This window comes from Carassius carassius, chromosome 35 (genome assembly GCF_963082965.1).
Source record: "Carassius carassius chromosome 35, fCarCar2.1, whole genome shotgun sequence".
Classification (NCBI taxonomy): Eukaryota; Metazoa; Chordata; class Actinopteri; order Cypriniformes; family Cyprinidae; genus Carassius; species Carassius carassius.
The window spans coordinates 13,695,432-13,718,053 of record NC_081789.1 but is presented as its reverse complement, the minus strand read 5'-3'; the positions used below and the strand labels follow the sequence as shown (position 1 = coordinate 13,718,053).

Below are 22,622 nucleotides of genomic sequence, written 5' to 3'. Positions count from 1 at the left end.
GTGCCGTCGTGTCCTGTGGACCAAGGCTCATTTAAAATGGACTATTTCAAAGTGGAATAGTGTTTTATGGTCAGACGAGTCCAAATTTGAGATTCTTGTTGGAAATCACGGACGCCGTGTCCTCCGGGCTAAAGAGGAGGGAGACCTTCCAGCATGTTATCAGCGTTCAGTTCAAAAGCCAGCATCTCTGATGGTATGGGGGTGCATAAGTGCATACGGTATGGGCAGCTTGCATGTTTTGGAAGGCTCTGTGAATGCTGAAAGGTATATAAAGGTTTTAGAGCAACATATGCTTCCCTCCAAACAACGTCTATTTCAGGGAAGGCCTTGTTTATTTCAGCAGGACAATGCAAAACCACATACTGCAGCTATAACAACAGCATGGCTTCGTCGTAGAAGAGTCCGGGTGCTAACCTGGCCTGCCTGCAGTCCAGATCTTTCACCTATAGAGAACATTTGGCGCATCATTAAACGAAAAATATGTCAAAGACGACCACGAACTCTTCAGCAGCTGGAAATCTATATAAGGCAAGAATGGGACCAAATTCCAACAGCAAAACTCCAGCAACTCATAGCCTCAATGCCCAGACCTCTTCAAACTGTTTTGAAAAGAAAAGGAGATGCTACACCATGGTAAACACGCCCCGTCCCAACTATTTTGAGACCTGTAGCAGAAATAAAAATTGAAAAGAGCTCATTTTGTGCATAAAATTGTAAACTTTCTCAGTTTAAACAGTTGCTATGTTATCTATGTTCTATTGTGAATAAAATATTGGCTCATGTGATTTGAAAGTCTTTTAGTTTTCATTTTATTAAAATTTAAAAAACGTCCCAACTTTTCCGGAATTCGGGTTGTATAATTAAATATCATTAAATCATAAGACAATTGTTTTCTGAGACAGTACACAATACCTATGCATGCAGCACCTCATTAGAATTAATACTATAGACAAGCTATTCACAACATGCTATTTACAGTGTTTAACGATGAGGACGTTTCACATTATGTTTGGTTGGATGTATTAAGATGTAATATGGGACTATACACACATTCTTAATTATCATTTAAAAAAAACAACAACACATAAAATAAAAATATATCAGCAGTCCTTTCTTTCCTAAAGCAAAAAATACATAAAAATAAATACATAGGGGGGGGGGAAAGGAAAATACATCTATAAATGAATGAGAACTTCCTCAACATGTAATGAAACTAAAAAGCTTACAGTCTTTAAAATGTTCTTAACAACAATAACAGAAGATTGAAATTCCTTAAGTGCTTTTTTCTCTGCAATACAGACACCACATTCCCTGAATTATCCTCTAATTACATGCTTTTTAGGCAATACAATGGCTAATCAGCTCGATGCATTGGAAAGGGTCTCCATCTATAAACCAAATAGTTCAGTCAACATTCATGTGAAAGAAAATACAGCACAGGATGGTTAGAGCAGAAAAGGCCTCACAATGGCCACTATTACATCCTAATCAACAGGCCGAGTCGATGAGAAACCACGTTTTCAGCACACGCTCAAATAACTGCGTATACCCTGAATGCCTTGGCTCCCGCGGGGTCTCTCCAGGCTGCGGGAGAACACAGAAGTTAAATAAGCAATGTTTCCCAACCTTTAAACATAATTTAGTGAAAATCTTATTCAGTAGTGCTGTCAAATGATTAATCGCATCCAAAAGAAACATTTTTGTTTACACACAAGTACTGTTTATTTATTTTGTATATATAAATATGCACACATACAGTTTATATTTTGAAAATATTAACATATACATTTATATTATTATATATTATATTATATATAAATATATTTAATGTATGAACATTGCATATTTTTATTAAATATATATATATATACAGACTCACCGGCCACTTAGGTACACCTGTTCATTGCTTGGTAACAATAATTGCTAATCAACTAATCACATGGCAGTAACTCAATGCATTTAGGTATCTAGATGTGGTGAAGACGACTTGCTGAAGTTCAAACTTAGCATCAGAATGGGGAAGACTTTGAACGTGGAATAATTGTTGGTGCCAGACGGGCTGGTCTGAGTATTTCAAAAACTGCTGATCTACTGGGATTTCCACACACAACCATCTCTAGGGTTTACAGAGAATGGTCTGAAAAAGAGGAAATATCCAGTGAGTGGTAGTTGTTTGGACGAACATGCCTTGTTGATGTTAGAGGTCAGAGGGGAATGGGCAGACTGGTTAGAGATGATAGAAAGGCAACAGTAACTCAAATAACCAATCGTTACAACCAAGGTATACAAAATACCATCTCTGAACGCACAGCACGTCGAACCCTGAAGCAGATGGGCTAGAGCAGCAGAAGACCACACTAGGTGCCGCTCCTGTCAGCTAAGAACAGGAAACGGAGGCTACAATTCACACAGGGTCACCAAAATTGGACAACAGATGATTGGAAAAATGTTGCCTGGTCTGATGAGTCTTTATTTCTGTTGTGACATTCAGATGGTAGGGTCAGAATTTGGTGTAAAGAACATGAAAGCAGGGATCTATCCTGCCTTGTCTCAACGCTTCAGACTGATGGTGGTGGTGTAATGGTGTGGGGGTATTTTCTTGGCACACTTTGGGCCCCTTAGTAACCAACTGAGCATAGTTTAAACACCACAGTCTACCTGAGTATTATTGCTGACCATGTCCATCCCTTTATAACTACAGTGTACTCATCTTCTGATGGTACTAGCTAGGTGTACCTAACAAAGTAGCCAATGTGCATGTATTTGTATTTATATTATATTTTTTATTTATATATATATATATATATATAATTTTTATAATTATTATATTATTATTTTAATTTAATATTAGTTAACGCAGTTAACGCATTATTATCACGTTAACACAGTTTTTTATTATTATGAAAGTCCGTTGCTCACTAGCAATCATGGGTCACAGGAGGGGATGCTCCCAATCAGATTATTTAGACTAAGCATCAACATTCACAAACCACTGTCGACTGTTATTTTTAACAGAAAAGTTAAAAGTTGGAAATTGGAAGTTTCCGATAGCATGTGAAGACAACAGAGAAGCGCTCTCACTCAACACAGTGGAGTGAATAATTTTGTTAACTTTGTGGTTTATTATTTTGAGTCATATGGGATGCGGTAACATACGTCCCTCTCACAATATATTGTTTTACAGACCTATAGCTTTTGCTGCTCAGAAATATTCACGCAATCATGCAGTACGTATCAGAAGATCTGCACTCTGGTGCAGTTAGCGCTCACACTCACTGATCTATATATAACTGAACCGTGCTCTTGTCCACCTCTTCCAACTGACCAAGGGACTGCTAAACGGAATGATCACACTAATCAAATGAACCAGGCTTTGGGGGTTAAGATTGCCTAGTGTGAGCACATCCTAATTATTCTCCTGCATCCCGCACACACAAGTCTCTACCTGCCAATCAAGTGTTGTCCCGCGCCGCACTCTGCTGCGATTGGTCCCACGATCGTGCAGGTCTCTAATAGGAAGGTGCCTGTTATAATGTTATTATCGAGGCTCTGGACGCTGAGCATAACTTGTTTTTCTATAAAAAACTATAAAATATTTTCTATAAAAACGTTAATGTCCTGGCAGTGGCAAATGGCTTGTTTTATATTTAATTTAATTACATTAATGTTATAATTTAGTTTAGGCTACAATAAATATTGTAACTGCTATTATGTAAAAGGAACACTGCTGTAAAAAGCACCTTATTTGTTAAAAGTGTTTGCAAACCAAATGTTGTTACACTTTTGTCATAGTTTAAATGAAAAAAGTGCACAATACACTACTTTTGAAAGCATTATTACTTTTGTGCATAACAATGTGATTAATTGGGATTAATCGCAGACAATAATGTGACTAATCACGCTAAAAAAAATTAATCGTTGCCCAGCACTACATAATTAATATACAGTACAGCTTCCTGCTGTCTGTGGCCATCACATCAACATAACCACCTGATTTGTTTCTTAAAACGCCGGCATGAATTGCAGATCTGCATATACTAGATTTCTGCGAAACAAATTTACATTTAAAATGAAGTCTTTGGTGGGGCAGCAATCCCTTTGCTTTCAGTATGATTTTGAAAACTTACATCTGAATACATTTTGGTGCCAATGACTTGAGAAAGGTGGGGATTTTCTTGCAGGCAGTTCCGAGGACAGTAAATCCTTGTGGGAAGAAAAGACAGGTTGGAAAGATTTGTTTGACAGTGTAATAATAGTAGTTTCAAATGCTATAGGCAAGTTTCGTTTGAAAATAGATTACACAAAAGAACATTTCACCTGGGGGTTTGGTTCATTACAGATCAAGTTTTACCTTGGACAGTGTCTTGCAAGCTTCTGGTAAGGGCACAGTGCAGAAACTGTAGTCTTGCTGTGATAACTTTTACTGAAACAAAGGAAAGATGGTGAAATTAATAGTAAAGGTACTGTATGTAACAATCTGGATCATGCAAGACCCCTCTGTTTTGCATTGGGGTCGATTTTATTGTTTTCAAGGTTTATTTTACAATGAAAATTGACTGATTTTTGCAACATTGTGCTTTTTCCTCAGCTACTTATACTGTATTTATATTCAATACCTTTTCAATTACTATTTTTTCAAGAAGCTTATTTTATTCAGCAAGAGTGCACTAAATTGACAAGAAGTCAACTGACAAGAAGTGACAATAAGGACATTTATGTTATAAACAAATTATATTTCAAATGTTCTATTTATTCATCAGTGAATCCTAAAAAGTTTTTCCACAAAAATATTAAGCAGCACATCTGTTTTCAATATTGATAATAATAATAAGAAGAAATATTTGTTAAACATCAAATCAGCATGTTGATTTGAACCAGGACGATTTCTGGTGGATGATATCACGCTGAAGACTGGAGTATTAAACAATTATTATTATTATTTTATTTTTTTTACTGCATTTGTTTATTAAATCAATGCAGCCTTGGGGAGCTTGAGAGAAATCTTTCAAAAACATAAAAAAAAAAAAATTCTTACCAACTCCAAACTTTTGACTGGTAATGTAATTTATATAGATGGATATGAAATACAGATTTAAATGTAAATTATTTTATTATGTGAGAATAGAATGCACAGCATTACATGAAACTAGCATAGCCATGTAGTAAATTTGTTGGCAAATTAATATTCAGTAGCCTGTATAAATATAAAATATTTCACTACTGAATGTCACAACTGAAATATGTATTACAGAGAACCATGAAATATATTCTAAATTGTCATTTACCTGTAACTTTAGATACTGGGAAGGCATTGGCACTCTGGTATTTCCTGCAACATTTTCATTATGTTAGATGAGTTGTCTCTAATGCACATGAAAGTCAGTCTTGAGCAGACTGCTTACCCAAGGGACTGAAGTCCATTTTTGTATGATTTGATGAAGAAGTCCTTTCTGCCCTGTCTTGTGACATCCATCCAGCCTCCATCATTGTCAATGACACCGTAATGAATGCCTGCCTGGCAAATACTGGATTGCTGAGGACAAAAATAAGGTCAGTGTGAAACGTTTAGACTATATGTGATAAGATAAACTGAAAAAAAATATATATAAATCTTTATGCCTGGCTTACCATGTCATAGTACACAGTTCCAACCACTTTCGCCACACTGTCTTAACAACCAGCAGGGCACTCGTACCTATTACCGATAAATATATAAATAATAATAATAATAATAATAATAATTTGGGAAAAAATAATAGCAGAAACTGGACTGAAAATTTGGATTATTATTGTTATCATGAAAAGACCCATGTGATGTATATGGGAAGGTTTTTTTTTTATCTCACCTATTGCATGTGGTGCCTTTACACTGATCTCTTAGCTTTGTGTCACATGTCACAATCTGGGCTGCATAAAAAAGCAGAAAAAAACACAGGTGGTTCATTTATGTTAAGATAATGCTGTATAATTTAGCAGCACTGCAGAAATGCACAGCTCTGTTCCTGCAGTTCTGTAAAAGGAAGCTGTGGAATTCCAGCAGGAGCTCATGGTGGCCAACAGCAGGAGATCTCAGCTTTCAGTCCAAACCCGCTTTCAGCAAAGGAAGCAATTGAAAACCCACAAGTATTCATCGTCCCCAAAGCAAACATACTCAGCAGGGACATCACCATTATGAGAACAAAAAAACTTTCCTGCTGCACAAAGTGACTTGCAACATTAAATATATGTTTGAAAAAAATCGACAGATCCATGCCTGGTGAACATCAAAACAATCAGAGTTAAACAGAAATTAATTTGCATGCTAGCAATTTTTGGGTGCAGTCACATTCAGAAAATCTATTTTGTTTTTCAAGCACAACTTTTATTCTGAAAGTGGTTCCCCCATGACGCTGGAAAGTATAATCGGAGAACCACAGCTTACACATCTGCTCTTTGCTCACAAATGCATTTGGGCGTCTGGTTGGACTTGGGGCCTGTAAACAAAGCCCAGGGCTATGAGAGGCCTTTGGTTCTATAGAATTTATTTTGTCTGTTTCCTCACGTGGGATTTGTCTATTTGTTCCATCACCTAAAAAATCATCTAAAAAAAAAAAAAGCAAAGAAATGAGTAGTCTTACATTTTGCCTGGATGTAATTCTTTAAGCAATCTATAAATGATTCATTAAACACAAATATATATATATATATATATATATATATATATATATATATATATATATATATATATATATATATATATATATACATTACTATTTAAAAGTTTGTGATCAGTAAGATTTTTTTTCATGTTTTTGAAAGAAGTCTATTAAGTTCACCAAGGCTGCATTTAAATGATAAAAAAATACAGTGAAAATAATATTTTTGTCATATATGACAACCAAACATTTGAACATTAGTGTCCGAATGGACAATGTTGAAAACTACTTCATTAAAAGCTCATAACAATCCTTTATAACAGAGGTTTTCTCTGCACATTCCTCCATAGCTGGCTGGACAGGCAGAGCAAGGGGTGCCATGCTTATATGGGGCATATCCCCACCAGTTACCCCTGTACAGGACGAAAAAACACAAGGACAGACAACACTGACCAGCTAGCATAATATAAATATCAGAGAATGAGAGCAGTATTTAATAATAAATGAAGCATAATTAATAAGTTTATTACTTTGGTGAGTAGTTGCACACAAGATAAACAGCCTTTGACCAGATCTGGCCCCACACATTCATGTTGTAGCACACATTGATTGCACAGCCAATTCGACTGCTAGTTGCCCAAACAAGCTAGAATCAGTAAGGAAAACAGACAATCAGTTATAACTGCCTAAAATAAATGTATCCTTAAATTGCCTTTGGCATTATCTTTAGCATAAGGAATATGTGCTATAGTCTATTCAAATCTTTTTGTGTGGGTTTTCCCATCTTATCCATACAATGGCCCCAATTTTAAAAAGAACACACAACAAAAGACAACAAGTAGTTATATCCATATGATTTACTATATTTCTTGTTATAATCCAACCTTTAAAAAGAATCTCCTTTTGTGTTAATTACATTTTTTCATTTTTGCTTTTACTTTAAATTAAGGCTTTGACTGTTTAGTAGTAGAAAATTTTGTGGCCATTTACTGTCACTGCTCAGCTAAACTTATGAGGTCCCTCAAGGCTCTGTCTTGAGACATGTTTAGCTTTAATATGCTACTTTATTATTTACAGCCATTACAACTGCCTTCTAACATATAAGAATCATTGTCAAAAAGGCACACCGATATTTGCACTCATGTTCACTGGTAGCAGACTGAAGCGCTTCAATGCTCTCCTTTCTGATGTTTTCCAAATCCTGTGTTTAGACTACAAACTATTTAAAAAGGCTGCAGCTGAAGTGCTGACAACCTGAATGAGAGCACATATTACATTGGTATTAAAATTCCTTCACTGACATCACATAAATTTCAGAATTGTTTTCAGATCTGTCAAATGCATAAATGGGTTTGCACCTAAATACACATGCTATTGTGCTATATGCTATTACTGTACCTGAGTGTAGTGGGTACAGACTGGACCACTGCACCTAAAAGGGCAGTGAGGGTTACATTCATGGGGGTAAGGGAACGAGTAGTTTTTGACCTCATCATACCAGGCTTGTACATGAGAAGTAGGTGGACCGTATCTGGGGTGAACATTAAAAAAAAAGCATCATTAGTAATAGCCTAAATTTAATGCATTGGACTAATGCAATATAAAGTAAAAATGTTAGTTGACAGGTATACTACTGGTCAAAATTTTGAGGTCTATTTTTTTTTTTTTTTAGTTTTTAAAAGAAGTGTCTTATGCTCACCAAGTATGCAATTATGTGATCAAAACACAGTAAACACAGTAATATTCTGAAATATTGCATGATTGCATGATATTATTTTTTCAGGATCCTTTGATGAATAGAAAGTTCAAAAGAACTTGAATAATTAAAGAAATGAATAATTTATTTCCAAAACTTCTGAACAGTAATTCATACCAAAGTTCATTATTTTTTTTTTATGTGTTTTGTATTAATCTTGGTATTTTATGTACTATTTAAAGTATATCTGAAATAGATGACAATACAGTCATGGTTGACTCAGACTCAGAAACCAAAATAAGAACATTCTTACATATCCAGATATCTACTTAAACTTCTAGAAAGTGCGTCAAACCCTTGCTAGAAATTCCTTCAAGTGCCAATATCTTTTAAAGATCTGTTGACAGTAACTTCAAACATCCTTCAAAACAGCTCACTGTATCAGCATGATGCCTTTGACTTCATCTCCAGATGGACTGAAAAAAAATGTGTGCCTTTACTGACTAAAGTTGTGTAAACCAGGCCAACTGGATTACAGTTTGCCAGATCTAAAAATCAATCTCTAGTTTTATATGCAATATGCATCAAGCAGTCAGTGAGCAGCAGTGGTCTTTGAGTGTGCTATCTGGTATTGAGACTGATGTAAATATAGCACTAGTTTATTTTAAATATATGTTAGACATACACCACAATTCCAGCAGTGTATTAATAAAGCTAAATTCCAGTTCCACAGCAGTTTAACTCAGTGACTAGTAAGCTCACATTGCTATAAAACACCAAAGAACATTCAGACCTTCCCCAGTGCACTCCCAGGTTCTGACCAATCTGAGGCATCAGGCCAGCTGGGCCATGTTCCCACAGGCAGGTCTCAGCCCATTCCTGAGCACTCCGCTCCAGTTCAGTGTCCCACACCTAAAAGAAATACAGACACATGGCAGAGAAATACAGATTTAGATGGAAACAAGTGGCAAGTAGAGCGCTGTTTAGTTCCTAAACTTTTGTATGTGTAGTTAAGAATATTGTCCTGTTTATAATGTGGTTAACAGGAAAAGGATCTAGTCCTGTAAAAGCCAATGGCTGTTGCAGTCAATAATAGTATGACAGTTTTAGCAGGTTAAGTTTTATTTAAGTCTAGATGGAAATAGGGGTCCACGTGCACCCCCCGGCTTTTTTTATGCCACCTGATTTTTTTAAATCCTTAAAGTGTCTATTTTCATAATCTGCCAGGTACCAAGCTTAAATAATGTCCCAAGGGGTTCTTTTTTAACCCTTTGCTGCACCCGACCGGAACCCGAAAAATCAAAAAATGATATAGAAAGTGGCATAACATTAGAAGTAAACAACATACAGAGACAAATTAACACATTTTCCCATACAATTCTGACCCCAGGAATTTAATGGAATGGTTATTTTTGACATTTGACAACATATTGACCTTATTTCTGGACAAAAATAGCAAAAAAATGCCAAAAATGTGTTGAGGATCAACTATTTTTTCGTTTTCTCAAGTGCATAGGGTGATTTTTTTTCCACAACCTGTAATTTCTTTATCATTTTAGTGTCTGTTTTAAGATTAAATTGGGTACCAAGCTGAAATAATGTCCAAAATGCTTAATATTTAACCCTTTGCACCAAACCCGGAAAATCTAAATATGATAAAAAGTGGCATAACTTTTGATGTAAACAACTCACAGAGACAAATGGAAACATTTTTCAATAAAATTCTGACCCCAGAAATTGTTATTTGTCATGTTTTATAACATCTTGACCATCTGTGGTCAAAAAGAGCAAAAAAAGTTCATTTGACAGCGTTTTTATTATACTTAGCAGCCTGAAATAGGGTTTATTTTTTTTTACTTCACCTAGTATTGCTCTCTCTTTTGGAAAAATTTCAGTATGTATTTGAAACTATAATTACGAAATACCTTTGTAGTCATAACTTAAAGTGATTTTTCAACAGTTTTTACTATAATCACAGGCTTTCGGAAATCGAATCTGAATTCTTGACTAGCAGTGTTGGTAGCTTAGTTGGTAGCTACTAGCTAAAGTTTTTTTTTCAGGCTCAATACTTCATACATACTTACGAAGGGGAAAATTAAACATTGTAACACAGCTGAAGTGCCTCCAAAGAGGATTCGTTCCCTAACATGTATTTTACATGTCTCAGCTCTTTCTGAGTATGGTAATTTTACCACACTCAACACATGCAGGTGGGGAGGGCAAGCAAGAAGCTATCATATCTACACAGTATATGAGACTCTGTAAAGACGTCAGTTCACCATACCACATGAGGGATATTTGTGAACAGATTCCATTGAAATTAGAGGACTTGTCTTTGGATACAATTGGCTATCACTAATACTGCTATAAAAGCTTTACAGGGAAAATACACTCACCTAAAGGATTATTAGGAACACCATACTAATACTGTGTTTGACCCCCTTTCGCCTTCAGAACTGCCTTAATTATACGTGGCATTGATTCAACAAGGTGCTGAAAGCATTCTTTAGAGATGTTGGCCCATATTGATAGGATAGCATCTTGCAGTTGATGGAGATTTGTGGGCTGCACATCCAGGGCACGAAGCTGCCATTCCACCACATCCCAAAGATGCTCTATTGGGTTGAGATCTGGTGACTGTGGGGGACATTTTAGTACAGTGAACTCATTGTCATGTTCAAGAAACCAATTTGAAATGATTCAAGCTTTGTGACATGGTGCATTATCCTGCTGGAACTAGCCATCGGAGGATGGGTACATGGTGGTCATAAAGGGATGGAGATGGTCAGAAACAATGCTCAGGTAGGCCGTGGCATTTAAACGATGCCCAATTGGCACTAAGGGGCCTAAAGTGTACCAAGAAAACATCCCCCACACCATTACACCACCACCACCAGCCTGCACAGTGGTAACAAGTCATGATGGATCCATGTTCTCATTCTGTTTACGCCAAATTCTGACTCTACCATCTGAATGTCTCAACAGAAATCATCAGAGACTCATCAGACCAGGCAACAACTGTCTTCAACTGTCCAATTTTGGTGACCTCATGCAAATTGTAGCCTCTTTTTCCTATTTGTAGTGGAGACGAGTGGTATCCGGTGGGGTCTTCTGCTGTTGTAGCCCATCTGCCTCAAGGTTTTGCATGTTGTGGCTTCACAAATGCTTTTCTGCATAGATCAGTTATAACGAGTGCTTATTTCAGTCAAAGTTGCTTATCTATCAGCTTGAATCAGTCGGCCCATTCTCCTCTGACCTCTAGCATCAACAAGGAATTTTCGCCCACAGGACTGCCACATACTGGATGTTTTTCCCTTTTCACACTATTCTTTGTAAACCCTAGAAATGGTTGTGCGTGAAAATCCCAGTAACTGAGCAGATTGTGAAATACTCAGACCGGCCCGTCTGGCACCAACAACCATGCCATATTCAAAATTGCTTAAATCACCTTTCTTTCCCATTCTGACATTCAGTTTGGAGTTCAGGAGATTGTCTTGACCAGGACCACACCCCTAAATGCATTGAATCAACTGCCATGTGATTGGTTGATTAGATAATTGCATTAATGAGAAATTGAACAGGTGTTCCTAATAATCCTTTAGGTGAGTGTAGATCGTTTACAAGTGTCAAAGGCTTCTACATCTGGTGAATCATTATCATTGAAAAGGGACTCTCTGTGCCATGTCAAATCACTGTCAGTTCAATCTGAAGGAGCTCCAAGAAGGTGTTCCTTCTTGTTTCCCAATCCGTGCATTTTCTGTGACAAAGCAAAATCCAAGTTCAAGGGCAAGACTGAAGAGCTTACAAAGTTTCAGAGTTGGAAACACAAGGAACCAGCCTGGAAAGTTATTGAACCTAGGGCACAGGAATTAAAGAAAGAGGCTCTTTAATCGCAAGGTGCAGGGCAAGGACCTTTTTGTAATGGAAGCTAAGTAACATCCATCATGCAGAAACAACTTCAACACAGAGTACCAAACCCATGAGCGTGGAAGGGAGAGAGTAGAAAAGGCTGCAGACAACACTGACAGCCTGCAGGCCCAGAAGATGGCAGCACATAAGTCATATTGTGTGGTAAAGGATTACATTCTTAGGAATATGATTGAATGCAAAGAGGTTGTCAAGCTAAGATCCATGTGCAACTTGTACATGAAGACATTGGAAAATCAAGGTTTTCCTAATCCAGAATACCGCAGTGAGAAATTGGCAAGACGGTTACAGGGAGACAAAGACATCTCTCATGAACTCACATTCTCCAAGGTGCAACAACATGAGTGTATTAAGTCAAACTCATATACAGCTCAGCATTACTGTAGATGAAGCAGTTGGATGTGCATACAAACTTGGAACAGCTGACCAACTTCAAGAAGCAGCACTCACCCTCCACCCTCCAAAGAGTCAAAAGAAGCTACCATAGACACCTCTATCGAAGCAAATAGGTGAGTTATAAGTTAATTTACTGCTTTCGAGGTCCTACATTGTCAATGCTGAACTCTTTTTGATAAAGGCATTTGATTTTGATATTTACTAAAGCAATTTTCTGTCTTTGTAGATCACAACCATCCTTTCACATCTAGGACACTCAGAAACATATGACTTTAGTATGAAACTTGAGACAGCAATGACAGAAAAGACAGAAAGACAGAAAAAACTGCTTTAGAGAATATCAAAATCAAATACCTGTATCAAAAAGAGTTCAGCATTGACAATGTAGGACCTCGAAAGTAGTAAATTAACTTATAACTCACCTGTTTTCATCGATAGAGGTGTCGAAGGCTAGCACATAGGAGGATGTGCTTTGGGAGTTTCCACTTGCTGTTAGTTGCTGCTCGACACACATCTTGTGTAAGCGAATAGACCAGCCTCTGCGTCTTCTTGCACTTTTCGCCATCAAGTGTCCCAGTCACCAATGAGCTCGGAAATTGTACAAAATGCTCTGGAAGAAGCACGTCCATCTTCACAGCATCTAGCTCCTGTGCTGTTGGGGGCCATGGTAGCTCCTTTGGCTCTCTGAATGCCTTTATGAGGTGAGAATGGAGGGTGAGTGCTGCTTCTTGAAGTTGGTCAGCTGTTCCAAGTTTGTATGCACATCCAACTGCTTCATCTACAGTAATGCTGAGCTGTATTTGAGGTTCAACTTAATACACCCATGTTGTTGCACCTTGGAGAATGTGAGTTCATGAGAGATGTCTTTGTCTCCCTGTAACCGTCTTGTCAATTTCTCACTGCGGTATCCAGGATTAGGAAAACCTTGATTTTCCAATGTCTTCATGTACAAGTTGCACATGGATCTTAGCTGGACAACCTCGTTGCATTCAATCACATTCCTAAGAATGTAATCCTTTACAACGCAATATGACTTGTTATGTGCTGCTATCTTCTGGGCCTGCAGGCTGTCAGTGTTGTCTGCTGCCTTTTCTACTCTCTCCCTTCCACGCTCATGGGTTTGGTACTCTGTGTTGAAGTTGTTTCTGCATGGATGATACTTAGCTTCCATTGCAAAAAGGTCCTTGCCCTGCACCTTGTGATAAAGAGCCTCTTTCTTTAATTGCTGTGCCCTAGGTTCAATAACTTTCCAGGCTGGTTCCTTGTGTTTCCAACTCTGAAACTTTGTAAGCTCTTCAGTCTTGCCCTTGAACTTGGAGTTTGCTTTGTCACAGAAAATGCACTGATTGGGAAACAAGAAGGAACACCTTCTTGGAGCTCCTTCAGATTGAACTGACCGTGATTTGACATGGAGCAGAGAGTCCCTTTTCAATGATAATGATTCACCAGATGTAGAAGCCTTTGACACTTGTAAACGATCTATTTTCCCTGTAAAGCTTTTTTAGCAGTATTGGTGATAGCCAATTGTATCCAAAGACAAGTCCTCTAGTTTCAATGGAAATTTCAATCTGTTCACAAATATCCCTCATGTGGTATGGTGAACTGACGTCTTCACAGAGTCTCATATCTCATATGAGAAAAGCTACCAACACTGCTAGTCAAGAATACAGATTCGATTTCCGAAAGCCTGTGATTATAGTAAAAACTGTTGAAAAAACATTTTAAGTTATGACTACAAAGGTACATCTTAATTATAGTTTCAAATACTTACTGAAATTTTTTCAAAAGAGAGAGCAGTGGGAGATGGCGTTCTGCAGGTACGAACCGACGACCACCAACTGCCAACTGCAAAGCCCCAAAATTCAAACACTTGCAGTTTCTCAGTCAACTTTTTGGACCTTTTTGGATTTTTTCTGTAGTTGTTTATTTATTTATTTATTTTTTCAATTTTTTCAAAAGTAAAACTATTTTAAATATCTTCAGGTTCAGGATAGGTGAAGTAAATGGTTCAAATAAACCCTATTTCAGGCTGCTAAGTATAATAAAAACGCTGTCAAATGAACTTTTTTTGTTCTTTTTGACCACAGATGGTCAAGCTGTTATAAAACATGACAAATAACAATTTCTGGGGTCAGAATTGTATTGAAAAATGTTTCCATTTGTCTCTGTGAGTTGTTTACATCCAAAGTTATGCCACTTTTTATCATATTTAGATTTTTCGGGTTTGGTGCAAAGGGTTAAAAATAAAGCATTTTGGACATTATTTCAGCTTGGTACACAATTTAATCTTCAAAATAGACACCTGAATGATAAATAAATTACAGGTTGTGGAAAAAAAATCACCCTATGCGCTTGAGAAAACGAAAAAATAGTTAATCCTCTACACATCTTTGGCCATTTTCTTTCTATTTTTGTCCAGAAATAAGGTCAATATGTTGTCAAATGTCAAAAATAACCATTCCATTAAATTCCCGGGGTCAGAATTGTATGGGAAAATGTGTTCAGTTGTCTCTGTATGTTGTTTACTTCTAATGTTATGCCACTTTCTATATCATTTTTTGATTTTTCGGGTTAAAAAAGAACCCTTTGGGACATTATTTCAGCTTGGTACCTGGCAGATTATGAAAATAGACACTTTAAGGATTTAAAAAAATCAGGTGGCATAAAAAAAGCTGGGGGGTGCGCGTGGACCCCTATTTCCATCTAGACTATTTAGACTTCAGTACAATGTCTGCTTGCAGGCTGGAGAAAAAAAAATATTTCTCTTGTGCCCTGATTCAATTGGATTTTTTTTTTTTTGATACAATAATGTTATATAATGTTAATAATAATGTTATACAATATGTTTCTGTATCTGTCTACTGTAGCTCATGCTCTGTGTTGCTAGTTTTGATCACAAGCTACATCATTCAAGGCCGTTCACATACCTGTATGTGTTATTTTGTCCATCTGACCCATATTTTGCTGTTTAATAAAAACAATTCGTTATTCTGGAAAAATAAAACAGCACTTTCACCTTGAATGGAAAGCATACAAAACTAAAGGTTGGAGCCAGAATTGTGGCGGGGGTGACGGGGGAGTTATCTGCCCTGTCACTGCCCATTCATGTTACACTTTTTCCCAGGGAAGTCCCAAAGCACAGTCCAGCAGTAAACCTCCCCCAATAAGGTCCCTAAAATAGCTGAAACAATTGCCTGAGACATTAATCCTTGAAGTGAGCGCCTGCCAACTGGATGTCTGCTTGGTTTGCTAAGCCAACCATCAAAGTGGGCTTCATACTGTAGAGATGAAGGAATATTCTGCATTCAATACAAGTTAAGCTCAATAATAGCATTTTGATTCATGCCTCATTTTCTTAATAACAACAACATCAAATAACAGAATACAATGGAGGTGAATGGGGCCATTTTTTAGCGATTTATAATTTTAAAAAGCATTATGATTTTTCTGTTAAAAATTGTGTATCATTCTAGTTGTAAAATTGTTCTCATCATTGCTATGGTCATTTAATGTTTTAAGCATTATGCTGTTGTGGTGACGAAAACTTTGTTGTGGTTTTTTTACCTAACCGTTGGGTTACACATATTGGATCAATGTGTTGGGTTATCTTAAAATTTGTTGGGTCATTTTTTTTTCGTTGTTGGGTTATTTTTAGTTATAACCCAACTGTTGGGTTAAATATGTTTCCCGCTTCACTCCGTTCAAATTTTAACGGTCCAGTCAGAGACATGGACATCAGCTGACATCAGTGGCCGGCAGCCTGCCTGATTATGAAGGGTAAGTAACTGTTAATATAATCGTATGATGTATATAACTGTTATAACATTAAGTAATGTGTCTGATACATTAATTATTATTTTTTATACGGTAAAAAAGTTTTTATTCCCTTTAGTCCGTTTGTTTCCCCAGAGAATCGTTTGTAAATGAATGCTATTCCTGTTTGTTCGCCAGCATTAATACATTAAAAGATTAGCTGCAAAACTTTTTAGACAAGTATTACTTAAAGTTAATAAATATGTCTGGTGAAATGTGAAAGTTTGACGAAATCATTAGAATTAAGCTAGAAAAGCCGCACAGACCATTTATCGGATCGGAAGTGAAAGAAGCTGCTCGAGCGAGCTGAGCTCACACATCAGTGCTGCGACAGACAACAGACTCCGCGAGAATCGGTTGAATGAACCTGCAATTTTCTGTTATAAAAGTTCAAAACCCAGACAAAAAAAAGCGCGCAGTCGTGAGGCAATCCGCTCTTTCAGCGGAAATTTATACCAGTGCCCTAAATTTACATAAAGTTACTACTCCGTGTTTTTATGGTTTATTCATATTGAATCTATCATCTATCAGAATGCCCTATAATTACAGCAATTTCTCTTATGAAGCTAGATTGATTGACAGGTTTTTTTAAATGTGTTGTACTAAATGTGTTTATACTTATGTTTTAGACAATGGACTTTTTGTGAAGGAAAAATTGCAACAATAGAATTTCTGCCTGTTAATTGAAACCTTTCAAGGTAAGTAACCTATTTAAATTAATGATACATAAGTTTTCAATTTTACTTAGACCTACAGTATGACTTCCAAAAATTATGAAAAAAGACAATTGAGGTGAAATAAGTGTATTGCCGCATTCCGTCCACAAGCTTCCTTTCTTTTACAATGTACTTTTGTTCCTCCCTACAAGTCCAAATCAGTTAAAGGGTAAAGGGTGGTAAAATTTACTCACATTAGCCGCAAATATTGCCACAAATCTTCTGGAGGGAGTGAAAACAGGTTTAGTCTGTCTCTTAGTGCAAATGATAGTAGATCCCCACAAAGACTGTAAAAATTTAAACTGTAAGCTTAGTTTTTTTTTTTTTGTGCTTTCTCTGTACTTTTGTCATTTAAAGACCTTCGTGAAGAAATTGTCTTTGAAACCATTCCAGCCATCTGCACCATACCACACAAATGGAAAAATGGTGTGCACATCATACACGGAAATGAAGCGGCCTTTCATTGACATTCAACCTGTAAGTAAAAGCAACACTTAAAATTACAGTGCCCTGTGTAGTCAAGTAACCTTTATTTGTTTTGTATAAGACACACATTGTACAATGACAAAAATGATGACAGAATTTTTATTTTTGGGTGAATTGTCACTTTAACCAAATTAAATTCGCTATAGCTTTTAACTCATTTAAATTCACTCATTTGTAAAGTGAGTGTATCACTGAAATATCTTCACAATGCATGTTAACTGAACTTTTTTTTAAAATTCTTTTAAGGTTGGCACTAATTAGTGCTGTACTTGTCATGGTTCATAGATATGTGTGTTCATTCTGCATGTCTGTTTTCTCGTTATCTGATTGCTCATTCAGCATTGCTCCGGCAATCATTGGGCTGATGAGCTAATCAGCATGGCTGCACCTGATGCTGGTTCTGTCCTGTCTTTATCTGTCTTGTGGTTGTTACTGCATGTTGTCAGATCGTTGTTCGTAGTTGTCGATGCTGGTCTTGCTCTCAGTCCTCAGATCACTCTTCTTGCGCTCTGCCAAGGAGATCGCCCAGTATGCTTCCACGCCTGTTCCTAGGAGAATTCCCTGGGTTGGTTCGGGTCAGTGCCTTATAGTCTCCGTGTCACAGAGACAGCTCACCGATTCACCAGCTCACCTGTTCACCAGCTCACCTGCTCTATTTTCTTGTTCCCTGCTGTTTTGTGTTGTGCCAAATAAACTGTTATACTTGCAATTGGATTTTGTGTTCTTTTACGTGACCGTACTTGAATCATGAGACAAGCCAGAATCCACATGTCCTGGTGCTTGGTGACAACGAAAACTCCTCCCAAGTTTTTATTATTTTAAACGGGGAGCCGATGGAACAGGAGATGATACTACAAGCAGTTGATCTGTATTTCAAACTTTTCTTTGTATATGACATCTACTACCTAAAGCCCTCTGCTCCCAGTTGAGAGTTTTTGGAACACACATATATGTGTGTGTGTAATCTATATAATATATAGTATGCTTGATTGTGCTAAAGTGGAACTAATGTAAGTATACTTCAGGTAAACTTTAAATATTTTGCTAATGTATTAGTACTAAGTATGAAATACATTTTTTTTTTAATTACGTTTTTACTAGGGTATTAATGGCTTCAGGTATTCACTCCTAAGCCACAAATAGATTGTTTAGTGGTCAAAATTGAAAACCGAACATCAGTTAGGGTTAGGGTACAGATCTGCAAATTTCCAGCAGTAAATGGTCTATACTGCAAAATCTGTAAACTCAAAAAGGGCAAAGTGATTCTGTTTGCACAGCGCTCTCAGTAGGGGAGGCCCCCAAGAATCTGACAGCACTTAGACAGGACCAGTAAAGGAAAACACGTCCCGTCAGCGCAGACACTCAAACTCTTTCACACGCCATTGTTTACTTCATTTCACCTCATCAGCTGCAAAGTTTTTTTTTTTTTTTGGTCATCTGGTCACATTCCAAGAAAAGGAAAAATTTCCAGCGTCCCTCAGGACCTATTTTTTTTTTCTGTTTAGAGGGAAACAGTGTTTGTGCCTGTTGAAACGAGTGTCAGCAGTCTGGAATTCTGCTGTTTTGCCTATAGAATTCCAAAACCGTTATTATGAGAGGCTGTGGAGGGCTGGAGCTGAGCATCATCACATTCCATGTCTCCACATCCATCACACCATTCCTATTGCATTCACTCTGCTGAGCTGCCCAAACTCCACTCCAGACACCCAGTTAACAATCCCTGCAAGGCATCTCTCAAACCACTGCCCGTCTTTCTGAAAAGCTGAAATATAAATGGTTCGTAGTGTTCAAGAGGTCCATGCACAACTTATTTTATCTGTTCTAAAATTGTAAACTGTATTAGTCTCGTGGATCTGGTTTGTTTAGTGAGCAAACTAATTATTTTAATTTTAGTCTGAAGCAAATGGGTCAAACCACCAGTCAAAAATTTGGAATCCTTAAGTTTTTTTTTTTCCTCACGGAAGACTTCCCTTATGCTCTTCAAGGCTGCATTTTTTTTCTCTTAAAAATACAATAAAAAAATCTGTAATATTGTGAAATAATACAATTTAAAATAACAATTTGTTATTTATTTTTTATTTTAATATATGTAATTTATTCCTGTGATGGCAAAGCTGAATTTTTAAGCAGCCATTACTCCAGTTGTCAGAAATCATAATAATATGTTAGTTAAGTGTTTGAGAAACATTTGTTATTATTATGAATATTAAAAATGTGTTTTTGCTGCTTAATATATATATTTTTTTTTTAAATCAGTACATATATTATTTAAACAGTAAAAGTTTTTTGGGTTGGTTTGTTTGGTTTTCACTGTATATTTAATCAAATGAATGCATTTAAGAAATGTTTCTAAAAAATATCTTTTGATTCCAAATGTTTGATTGGTTTTGTAAAACAAAGCAAATTTAGACACACCTTAAAGGGACAGTTTCTAGTACAAACATGAAAATGATTTTATATTGATCCAAACCTTTCTTTTGAGGAAAGAAAGATTAAGTAGAATGTGAAGAAACTGTTGAAGAAATTAAGTCAAAAGGTTCAGTGAACTTTTCTTTTAATACCTCCTGGGAGCCGAGGGCTATGTAATGTTTGGTGCTAATCCTGTCAGACTAAGCATGAGAAAATGCAGCTTCTGAAACAATATTTAACTGTGTTTGTTTTACAACACCTCAGATACTGACATTCTGTTAGTTTATATCCTCGAGTCAACATTGCGAAGAAGGGGATCTTCGTTTGTTTCACAGAATGACTGGAAGAATAATGGGAATAATCATTCCTTCCATCTCAACAATGCTCCTTCAGACAGAACAATATATGTGATTTACATGCAGACTAAAGTACGGATGGTGGTGAGTTTCTGAAGTGTGTGGTCCTCTATCAAACAGCCCATTGATAACTGACAGTGCTTGAGCAAAGATATCAGGGTGTAATCATGCCACAAGCATCAAACTTCCAGCAAAGTAATAAGTTCACTGAAGCTGTACAACCAATAATGCAAACTTCAAATATGCATATTATTTTGATATTTTATTTCTATCCTGCAATGACACCAATTGTCTGTAATTGTCTTGTCCATTTTTATTCTTTTTTTCTCATAAACCTCTGGAACCCCTTCATTCACTTTGTAAACAAAGACCAGGTAATTACAAACAAATATTATTACTAAGCAAAAACTTATATAATTCCATCAACTTCAGGTCATGATAAATCGTTAATCATTTTATGAAGAAAACGTATGAATATCTATGTATAATAATTTAAGGTAAACATTGAAATTTTCTATGCATATATTTATATATGTTAAAATCAGATATGATAAAACAGGCTTCTGGGGAAGGTTTTTCTCTCAATTAGCATTGCATTTCATTATGTGTTGCTAACCAAAATATCAAATATCATATTACTAAGACATATTAATTAACAACTTATATTTATATGCATTTTATGTATAGTCCGCTGCTGTAAAAGTCTCGTTTAGCGCACAGAAAACATTTGCTGTTTTCCAGTCACAATATTTTACAGGTAATTATTGAATTTATAAATATTAATAATTAATATTCATCTTATTAATATTACTGAAGTTATAGTTCTTTTGACTGCTTATTAAAATCGAATACTTTCTCGTCTGGCTATACTAATAAGGCAATTCATGTTGTTCCCCATTATAAGACTATTAATTCCCAATTCTCACACTTTTGTGATAGGTTGCAAAATGACTTGAAATGCCATGAAAAGTCATGTCAAGTAAAGCCCATGAATTTGAACTGTTGACTGTAAATCAAGTCAATGCAAAACTGACTGCAAAGTTGTAAACATACCACTAAACCACAGTGGATAAATCTTCCTAATATGTGTAATTCTACATATTTTATCATTTGTAGCAGTGTAGAGATGTATTACCATGTATTCCATATTTGAAGCCCATGGGTAGACCTGCCCCCGGAGTTTGTTGTGAAGGTCCAGGATTGCTTGCATGTCAGTGGCAGTGATGGCCCTCTTGCTTCTCTGTCTCTCCGCCATCCAGTCTCCATCATTATCCAGATACTTCTCCAAGAGAATGTCAAGATCCGAGGCATTAAACAGTACCATGGCAAACACACTCCGGGTCACCAGCAGGAGAGAGAGACCCCTCAGTAATGCAGAGGTTAAGTGACCCATGGTGGATGAGTTCTGATGATGACCTCTGAGGGTAACTGAAGAGAAGAGGAACAGCTTTTTAGGCAATAAAGCTGATAATAGCTGTTTTTTTTTAATACTATGTAGCCTACTAAAATTTATTCTGTTTCATAGCCTGATAAAACTGCAGTAAACACAATTAATAGGCATAAACATATTTCCACTATGTTTTAGTTGAAATTCTGATATTCGGCTTTTAAAGTAACTTACTTATCAAGCCATCATGTAGATCGGTTGCCTACAAAGAGGCTCTCTGTTCATTACGATTTAAAACACGCCCCTCGGATCGAGTCAGGTGAATCAATCGTGTGAACAAATTGTTCAAAACGGCTAACTTCGATTCATTTAAAAGATCGAATTGAAAAGAATGATTCGTTTTTCGATTATGAATTTGAGAATTTCTCCATCAAACAGACTGTACGTCAGATGTATGACGTCTATGGTAGAACAACAAATAAAATATAGCGCAGACTTAATGCATCGTGATAGTAGACAGTCTCTGAAAAGACATGATGCCAGGGCTGGACTGGGACAAAAAATCAGCCCTGGACTTCATCCAGACCGGCCCACTATGCATGTAAACATGCGCACGCACACACACACACACACACACACACACACACACACTACATGTCTATACATACATTAATCTGCATGTAAAATTACTGATTAGAATGTATTACTATCAAAACCAAGGGAAAAAATTATTAAAATAATAAACAAAGAAAATGCAAATGATTTTATCAGGCTTTATTTTAAATACCTAAAGGTCTTAAT

The 22,622-nt window shown here is 36.6% G+C and overlaps 1 long non-coding RNA gene and 1 pseudogene across 1 annotated transcript; both read right to left on the bottom strand.

Moving 5' to 3' along the window:
• Positions 1-3,946: 3,946 nt before the first annotated feature.
• Positions 3,947-4,449, bottom strand: LOC132116008 (uncharacterized). Its single transcript, XR_009425592.1, has 3 exons — positions 4,352-4,449; positions 4,128-4,203; positions 3,947-4,045 (listed from the first exon to the last, which is right to left on the bottom strand). It is a non-coding gene; the product is annotated as an uncharacterized LOC132116008 (long non-coding RNA).
• An 828-nt stretch (positions 4,450-5,277) lies between these two features.
• LOC132115622 (cysteine-rich secretory protein LCCL domain-containing 1-like) lies at positions 5,278-21,860 on the bottom strand (annotated as a pseudogene).
• Between the last annotated feature and the right edge of the window lie 762 nt (positions 21,861-22,622).